The sequence below is a fragment of the Poeciliopsis prolifica genome, unplaced genomic scaffold, assembly GCF_027474105.1.
Source record: "Poeciliopsis prolifica strain line A6 unplaced genomic scaffold, Auburn_PproV2 SCAFFOLD106, whole genome shotgun sequence".
NCBI classification, from domain to species: domain Eukaryota; kingdom Metazoa; phylum Chordata; class Actinopteri; order Cyprinodontiformes; family Poeciliidae; genus Poeciliopsis; species Poeciliopsis prolifica.
This window is the reverse complement of record NW_026562481.1, coordinates 827,501-837,500: the sequence shown is the minus strand read 5'-3', so window position 1 is coordinate 837,500 and position 10,000 is coordinate 827,501. Positions and strand designations below refer to the sequence as shown.

The window sequence follows — 10,000 nt, the reverse complement described above, 5'->3', positions numbered from 1 at the left end:
ATTTAGTCAGAAATCTGTGCTTTTTCATTTGATATGATTTTGGTCGTACATAAAAACTTCCCTGGATAATCGGAGTGTTCCTCTGACAGAAACATCCTCACATTTCACAAGGATTCATCTCAACTCTTCAGTTCTCCTGTTTCTTTCTCCGAGTGGAAAAAGCTTTTCTGTTTCCACGGAAAGGCTCCTGCTGGTATAAACTAAAACAAGCTGAACTCAAAGTCCGGATGTTGAAACAGATGGTCGAGTCTCCCATCCATAAGGATTATTTTCTCATTTTACTTTCAGAAACTTGTTCTGCTAAAAACACTAAAAAACGTCTTCATGTTTATTATGAGACATTTTTCAGTCCCTGTTGTTTCAGCTCCAGGAAACTAAATAAAATATTTTAATTTACCCCAGAAACCGGAGCATGAGAAACATCAGTGGGATGTTGGGTGAATTAAATCAAACAAACTTTATTTATCCAAAGGGAAATGAAATGCTGCCATAACTCATATCATCCAAGGATCTGCAGCGCGGTTGTGGACGGTGACACTGTGGGGAGGAACTCCTGCAGCAGTCAGACCCGCAGCGAATCCGAAGAGGCCTCTGACTGAAGACTGGTGCTGCATGACAGTATGATGACTATCCTGACATGCTAACAGTTTAATATCAAATGATATTCCTGGACGACAGCATCAGCTGGAGTTTGGGATATGAGGTAAAATCAAATTTAACAACAGGACAGAATGAACACAGAGGACACGGCATGAATTATAGACTTCTTTGTTTGCAGCCGACATTTTAACACATTAATTTCTGGACCAGTTCAGGTAGAAGAATCAAACTCTTGGTAGAGATATTAGTGCGATAAATATTGGTCCTCTGCAACAACTGGCCAACAACCCATTCATCCATCTTCAGAGTTAAATGATGTTTTTGTTGCTTCTACAGAATCAAATCTTAAATGTTTGTTTTACCTGAGCGATCCTCAGGATGGAGTCTCCATTAATGTCAAAGTTTGGAGAGTAGGGATGCAGAGCAGGACCTGAAAACAGAGAGAAATCCTTCTGATGTTCTGCACAGGAGCCGAGACAAAAGGGTCAGAGGTCATTCGTCTGACTGTCAGCAGAGCAGCGCGGTCTGTTACCTTCATGACCTCCACCTGCAGGTCCTCATGCAGGGAGGGGGTGACCCTGATGGCCTCCAACATCTGGCTGAGCAGCTGCTTCTCCAGAACCTCCACCTCTGAGCCGACTCCGCCCACAAACCGGTCATCACACAGGAACTTCTGATGGAGACGAGGTCAGAGTTCACAGGTCATGAGGAACCAGAGAGGCTGACGTAGGGAGGATCATAATCGTGTTCAGTACCTGCATGCCGGCGAGCGCCGTCTGGCCAGTTTGGTGTTTTGGACTCCAGAGCCATCTGCAGCGGCAGCAGGCAGCGCTCTCTGCACAGAGTGACACAAACAGACGTTACTGACCTGGAACATTAATAAACACAGATACATCAATACATAAATAGAAATAGTTTCAATAAATTAACCGTTTGCATCTGCAGTAAAAACAAAATGGGTGATAAAATTCTTGAAGCTCCTTCTTCTTCTCTGATGAACATCAGATCCCAGCTGAGAAGGAAATTATTTATCTGACCTTTGATTTTCACCGGGTCACCCTGAGCGTCAAGGAGGGATAAAGTAATCAATAAGCTTAAATCTGTAGCCATAAATTCATATTCACATAAACCAGACCTGAAAACAATCAGATTCATATCTTTAAATTACTGTGGAAGATAGAAATCAGTTCCACTTTTTATTCAACCTACAACAAAAAACTATTTAAAAAACACAAATTTGAGTAAAATATTACCGAAAACGAATAATCATTATCAAGGCAGAAAAAAAAATACTAATTATTTCTACAACTGTACATCTTTAAATTATAAATTAAATATTTCACTGATTTTAAATGCCATCATTAGGCTCTAAAAATAACTGCACACATTTTTTCATCATATCTACTGAAGTTCTGATGCTGATTCGGTCAATTCCACTTGATTCTCATCTCCCTCCAGGTCTCCGTCTGGGATTTCTCCCATCGAGTTGAATTTCTCCAGTTGAAATTTAACTGGACCAATCAGCAAATGATGCTTGTAGTTTAGCAGTGGCAGCAGTTTGTGTTTGTCACGCTTCCAAACATGAATAAATTAATATATATTAATGTGTTCAGCATTTCTCACGTCTCACCCAAACGTTCAGCAGACCACAGAACAAGAGGCTGGTCTTTACCAGGCCAGTTTGAATGTGATCAACACAGAAAACTTTGACAAACTGCAGCTCTGGGTCTGTTATGCAACTATGATCAGAAACTATCTCCCGTCTTCAGAGACTCTTTGTTTTTCTGTTTCTTCCGTTCTCTCCAACTGAATCTCCTTCTCTTTATTCATGGCTGATTGAATCTCTGCTGCTGACGGATCCGCTGCCTTCAGACGCCGCTGAACCGGCTCAGCTCGCCCGGCTTCAAACGGGCCGCAGAGGCATGACAGTTAAATCAATCCACCGTCTCTTATGAGCCTGAAGACAGAAAACTGAGCCACGGGGAGAACAGGGGCGATCCGACCCAGAAAGACACAAAATCAGATCAAACTGGCAGAAACTTTCATATGAAACCAGGATAAAACCCAGAACTGACAGCAAATATCACAACTGCATCAATCATTTCAGTCATGCTTTGCTTCACGCTTTAATGTCAGAAGGTTTTTTCATTCAGTAGATGAAGAACTACTCAGATTACTGAGGATTTCATCAATTATTAATCTAATCAGCTCTAATAAAACAGAAGCTAATAATGAATAATTCATCATTAGAACTGCTTCCTCTAGGGGGCGCCACCGCTAACCTTCTGCCACACAAACATTCTCCATAAATTAAGATTTATTGCTGATTTTATTGTTTGTTTGTTTTTTACAAAATGTCACTAGAGAGGTCTCAAAAGTTGCTAAAAGTTGGCAACATTGCTTTCTGTTGTCTGGACCAAAACCCCGTTTTCCACCATCCTCTCATCCTGGTCCTCCTGAACTGACCGCCGTCTTTCAATATCCAGACAATGCAAATATGGACACAGATATCCGTCAGTTATCAGGCAGCGTGAGTCGGGTGTAATACTAGTTTCAGTTGAAATTCTGTTCTGGTTTCTCAGTTTCATTTTCAAATCGTAGACAGACTTTTAAAGTGTTTGTAAAAGTTCCTCAGATGTCAGGAAGAGTTTAGAAAAACCGTTAGTTTTATTTCACTGTTCAGTTTTATATTTGCCTCATCGGCTCAGTGGTTCCAGGACGATTTAAATTTATTCAAATCAGACCAGAACAGTTTAAAGACTCTCAGACTGCTGCAGGCGACGACACAGACAAGATGTCAGGGAAATCCTCTCCCTGCAGGTTCAGGTTGATGACAAGCCAGAAAAACGAGATTCTCAGAGAACTGGGCCAATAAACCACGAAGGGTGACACCATGAAAAAACTGACCGCATGAAAGCATGAAAAAACTGACCGCATGAAAGCATGAAAAAACTGACCGCATGAAAGCATGAAAAAACTGACCGCATGAAACCATGAAAAAACTGACCGCATGAAACCATGAAAAAACTGACCGCATGAAACCATGAAAAAACTGACCGCATGAAACCATGAAAAAACTGACCGCATGAAACCATGAAAAAACTGACCGCATGAAACCATGAAAAAACTGACCGCATGAAAGCATGAAAAAACTGACCGCATGAAACCATGAAAAACTGACCGCATGAAACCATGAAAAAACTGACCGCATGAAACCATGAAAAAACTGACCGCATGAAACCATGAAAAAACTGACCGCATGAAACCATGAAAAAACTGACCGCATGAAACCATGAAAAAAACTGACCGCATGAAAGCATGAAAAAACTGACCGCATGAAACCATGAAAAAACTGACCGCATGAAACCATGAAAAAACTGACCGCATGAAAGCATGAAAAAACTGACCGCATGAAACCATGAAAAAACTGACCGCATGAAAGCATGAAAAAACTGACTGCATGAAACCATGAAAAAACTGACCGCATGAAAGCATGAAAAAACTGACCGCATGAAAGCATGAAAAAACTGACCGCATGAAACCATGAAAAAACTGACCGCATGAAACCATGAAAAAACTGACCGCATGAAAGCATGAAAAAACTGACTGCATGAAACCATGAAAAAACTGACCGCATGAAAGCATGAAACTGACAGCAGATTCAAAACTTCTGCCTCAAATTGAACAAACTAATACCAGAGCCAACAGAGGACAAGGTCATTAAACACTGAGACATGAGCTGAATGAATGGATGAATGAATGAATGAATGAATGAATGAATGAATGAATGAATGAATGAATGAATGAATGAACTTACCGAAGCTGTGAAGGGGAAATCTTGAATGATCCCCTCTGAGCCTCCAGAGTTTCTGAAAAAACAGACAAAATAAAAATCAGGCATTGATCAAATATTTTGTTTTTGTTTTAGACAAAACAAAAATAATTGGAGCTTCACTATATCAGAAAAAGATGCGATAATTTTAATGAACATTGCTATAATGACACAACTTTCAATACATATATAATCACAAAGTGTTTGTTTCATTACTGCATCGTGTGTTCAGCTACAAGAAAACACAAAATAATGAAACATTTTCCAAGTTGCTTCAGCATTAACTGATTCATTTTCATGTGAACTGTCCCTTTAAATTTGGCATTTTTTTTTAGTAATAGTAGACTTCACAAATTGTTGAAAAAAGCTAAAGTTGGATATAAAATTACAAGTGTGATTTTGTGTCTTATTGACTCAGGTTAAGGTCTGAACTTTAACTAGACCATTGTTTTGCTCTGTCAGATCAGAAGGTCGCTTTGGATTATCGTCCTGCTGACGACCCGGTTTGGACTGAACTGGAATATTTCAATAAACAGTTCATGGTCCACATGAAAAAAAGCCCCAATCATCACTCCTCCGCCATCGTGTTTGAATAAGATGTTTGGTCTTTTCTTGATGCCTAGGATATTTTCTAAACTTTCTCTGAACTTTAAATGACATTAAAGTTGCGTTAAATTCTCTTTGGATTCAATTGCTGCTGCTTCTCTGACATCTTTCCTGATTTATTCCCTCCTGAGTGCAACGTTAAGTTTCTGCATAAAGAGCAGGAGTTTTATTATTTTGCAGATGTTCCTCCCAAAGAAAAGACTTTAAAAGTGAAAGTTGTGTATTTTGTGTTTGGTCTCAGTGTTCAGTTTGGACGGGCTCAACCGGTCCTGTTGCATGTCTGTGATATTCCACTGCGTTGAGGAGAGAACCTGATTCTCGCTCCGTCAGCACAACCTGAACCTTTCCTCTGTGAGCTTCACTCTTCGCCCGCCTTTATCCTGAAAGGTCATTCTGCCACGGCCACCGCTGTTAATGCCGGCGGCGTCTCCATGACATCAGAGGAAACCGTGTTCTCCTCACGGTAACACAGCGAGTCTCAGAGATTAACTGGATGTTTCCTGAGCATCTCGGAGGTTTCGCTCCGCCGCATTTACAGGAAATCCTTCATTTCTGCCGGATCAGCTTAACTTTGAAGCTGAAAACTGTTTCACTTTTAAATTTAGCAGGTGTTCACCATTTATCGCAGGTATTTTAATAAGAAAAAAAAATCTCTCGTCATGATTTTACAAAGCCAGCCATAAAATTAAATAAGAAGATATAATTTGAATGTTTAATTATCCTCAAATCTGACTGAAGAAGTTTGAATCGACTCTCCGTTCTGATCTCACATGTTCCCTGAAACATGTTTTCCCTGCAGATCACTTTAAACCCGACATTCGGACTTTATGCCATTCTGACCTCCATGTTCCAACGTCCAGGCAACATAAAGCATCGTGTCGTCAGAAGGTGGAAAACCAACCGGATGTCTCTAAAATCCTCTGACCCAGAATGTGTATGAAAACCAGACGGAGATCCATTCACTGACCACGTTTTTCTGGGAAAAATGCAAGTCCAAAGTTGGAAGTTGGAAAAATCAACCAGAACACAAGAAGAGATGAGAATTTGGACTTGGTTCAGTTCTGATCTGGTCTTTTTTGGCTGCTGCTAAAATGAGGCTCTAAGTAATAAACAGTGAATTTCTTTCATTTAGTTCAGGCTCATTAAACGTTTGACATGCAGAAAAGGTTTGATTAGCTGCAGCTTTCTTTGATCCATTTAGACTGAAAATGACGAGATCTGCAAAACCGGGTTTGGACTCTCAAGCTGTTTCTATTAGAAAAGGGTCCTGAAGACAACCAACAGTTTATCACAGCATTTATTATAATGACTGTGATGATAAATAACATTATTCAGCCAGTTGTTTAGATTCTAAATGTTCAGGAACATCATCACTGTTGCAACTCAGTTCAATTATAAAATCACATCACAATGTAAACAAATGGATTATATCCAGCATTAATACAGAAAAATGACAGTCACTGCTCTGGCTTATGGACACTGCAGCAGCCGCTTCAGTTCAGTTTATTTTTTTAATCTAATTCAACACAAATATTATCTGAAGCCAATAAAGAAAATAATCACCTCAGTCTAATCGTGCAGATCCAGTCTCTGCAGCTCATATTAAAGAACCCAGTCAGGCTCAGTTCATTTTCTAATTGATAGAAAAACTTACATCACTTCTCCTGGACTAGCATGCAGCGACAGTGGAGAGAAAAACTCCACTTTAACAGGAAGGAAGAACAGAACCAGAACTGGAGGTCTGCCTGACCCGCTGGGTTTGAGACAAAGAAGAAACACAAGAACACAGAGGTTCTGATCCAGGACCGGGAGAACCTTCTATGAGTACAGAGATAATGGCAGCAGAAGCTCCATCAGTGGCTTCATCGAGGTGAGAAACACGGCTGAGCAGAAAAACTCACAACTTCTAAAACTGCAGCTTCGGATCAGAATCCTGTGAGTACAAGGTACTGACAAACTGAAACTGTAAAGCACCATGTTCACTAATGGAGCTCAGAAGAAGTGGAAATAAACAGGTCGGTACTGCAGCTAGCAGCACACTGTATTCACACGGCGGCCATATTGGTCAGAGTTGGTGTCAAACCTTTGACTCTCCAAGTGGGTATTTCAGATTTGGGGAGCCTGGTTACCGGGTAACGATCATTAAAACAGAAAATATCTGCAGAAAATTCATTGGAAATTAAACTTGGGTTTATTTTATCTGAAATGGATTCAAATAAGAAATATATAAAAACTGATTGATACTTTTGACTGAATTTGAAAGTATTGATCAGAACTCTGTGTCTGCAGCTCTGCCTGCAGGTAAACATCCACGCATGAGTGGCGCGTGGAGGAGTTGACCACGTCAGCAGGTCATCAGGATGTGTCTGTTTGGAAACCATCTGCAGAACAAACACTGGAACCAGTTCCGGCTCCAGTTCTGGTGTAAACACTGAGTCCAGATCAGTGTGAATCCAGGGGTCCCGCTGCGGCCCCTCGCTGTTTCCCGCCCTGTTTATTATCGTCACGCACACTCACCAGAGGCGCACACGCACGCATCCCGCACGGCTTTGTGTTTGTGCCCAGACGCGTCTTTCTGCAGCTTCCTCAGGATTTCCTCCATGCTGAATCCGCGGCTGAAGGGGGGAGCGGGCCTGGGCGCGTCGCTGCGTGGCTTTTTAAGGGCGCGTAGGCAGTGACAGCATCCCGAGCCCCCCCGCTGCTACTGAGGATGAGGAGGAGGATGATGATGATGATGATTCATACCCAGCCCGCAGCCAATGATGTCAGGCCACCACAATCCCGTCAAGGTGGGAATGAACAGGAAGCGTCCGGGTTTCAGATCCCAGATCGGAGCCGATCACCTTTCTGCTGGTAATCAATAATCGGCCGCCATCGGCCTCCTGCTCCGTCAAACCCGGATCAATAAATCTCCTGGCTGCTGTTCGTGACTCGTTTATTCCTCCGATCTGTTGCGTTTTGGGAATCCGGTCCAGCTAATCCTTCTGCTCCAATCAGGAACCAGATCCGGTTCCAGAATCCTCCGGATCGGAGCCGCATCACAGCCGCAGCCCGAAAGGCGGATTCCTGCCCAACCTGGCAACCCAACATGAACCGTTTGTTTTCCTGGGTGGGACGCAAAGCGCGGCTGAGCGGCGCTGGAGCGGCTTCACCGGGACACGGACAGGTGCAGGAAGCACAGAGCGGAAACCAGCCTCTCGCCCTTCACAATAAAAGCACCACAGGAAACAGTCACTTCATGCATTTGATCTGTAGATTTTTATTTAAATGCAGCATTTTACTGAGTTTTATTATGTAAGAAAAATTAGACCAGGGCCGGATCTACAGGGATGAGGCCCCGGGGCTGGAGCCTTCAGGGGCCACAGGTAGTAATTACAGACAAACATCAGCAGGTCTGAACTGATGCTGTGTAAATAATATGTTGCAGCCTTTTGTGCACACATTTTCTTTTTCTTTTTTTTTCTTTTTTTTTTGAAAAAAAAAAGCTGCTCATTTGTTTTATTAGAATATGGATTTTTAATAATATAGTTTATTATTTTCTTAAGTTGTACACTTTTCTTTAGTTAATATTCTGATTCCTTATTTATTGATTGATTGATTGATTTTTGCCTTTGTATGACAACACATTCTCCCCTTCACTATTAGTTGTGACACAGAAGTTTTCATTATTCTGTTCTATTCTATTCTATTCTATTCTATTCTATTCTATTCTGTTCTGTTCTAACAGCTTCTAAATCTAAATGCTGGTTGCCTTTAGTTAGTTCAGATGAAAGTGGCTCATTTATGTGTAAATGTCGGGGCGGCTGTGATGTTAATCCCCTCAGTCAGGCTGGATGAGGAAAAACCTGCCAGAGTGGAAATGAAACATTCATATGTCCCACATTAATATTACTCACACATTAGACACACAGACTGAAGTATCAACATGAATGTAAAAAATAAACAGATTAGTGGGAGTTTAGTATTCTTATTTCATGCATATTTAAAATAACTGTGATCAAAGTATTGATTGGTATTGAATAGGTGCATCTCAGTAAGAGATATCTATTATTATAATCATATAAAGGACAGTTTGGTTTAGTGCAGTCATATTTTCCAGTCGTTTCACTATGAAGGTTCAGGCTTAAAGTTAATGCAGATTCACAATGTTGCTTTTCTACCAACTGGTAATATAAACTGAATTTAACTGCATTATAATCTGTGTTCATGATTGGATTATAATGGATTTATTAGATTAAATGTTTCTGAACATAAATTGAACTTTCTGTGTTATAAAAGACTTTTAAACATGAATATTCACAGGATGCTTTTAACATGCATGTTGGTGGAAAGTTGAGTGGAAGGAAAAAGTGTTAGAGAGAATTTTGTATGAGCATATATTTTTTTCAGTTTTTAAACTGAAATAATGAAGTATTTTTTTTTTGTCACAAATAATTTGATTGATTGTAAAATAAAAACAGATGTAGCAGCAAAGATAGAACAGGCAGCTATTAGTCCTCAGGATCGTTGTCTGGGGTTCATTTCCTCCATACATCCTGTGCTGGTTCTGCATCCTGACCTGGTCCAAATGAATCATTCCAGGTCTTTGCTCGAAGGTTTGATGTGATCATAAACATCTGAAAATAGAAGATTTATGGGCAGTTACAGTCTGAAGTTGCGAAGCATGGTGTGGTCTTTGGGTCATGACCTCTAGGAATCTCAGAGACTTTCTTCCTCCTAACTTTCCAGGCTGCATAGAGAAGTAGCTTTACCAGCTAATCAGTGTCCAGTGGAGGTCATTAGTACAATCTTTTCCAGCTCCAGTAACACAAATGGAGCTTATGTAATGACCCTAATGATTTCTAATCTTCACTTATGAATAAGTAATGGACTTTGGACGAATGGATTCTTTAAAACCAGCCAAAACATTGTAATTACTGTTCAGACAGTCTTTGTTTGTCATCGAAAGACCTCTAAGGGTGA

At 40.8% G+C, this 10,000-nt stretch overlaps 1 pseudogene; it reads right to left on the bottom strand.

The window, feature by feature from the left end:
* Positions 1–8,371, bottom strand: part of LOC129354222 (brefeldin A-inhibited guanine nucleotide-exchange protein 3-like) — a 35,480-nt pseudogene extending 27,109 nt beyond the window's left edge.
* Between the last annotated feature and the right edge of the window lie 1,629 nt (positions 8,372–10,000).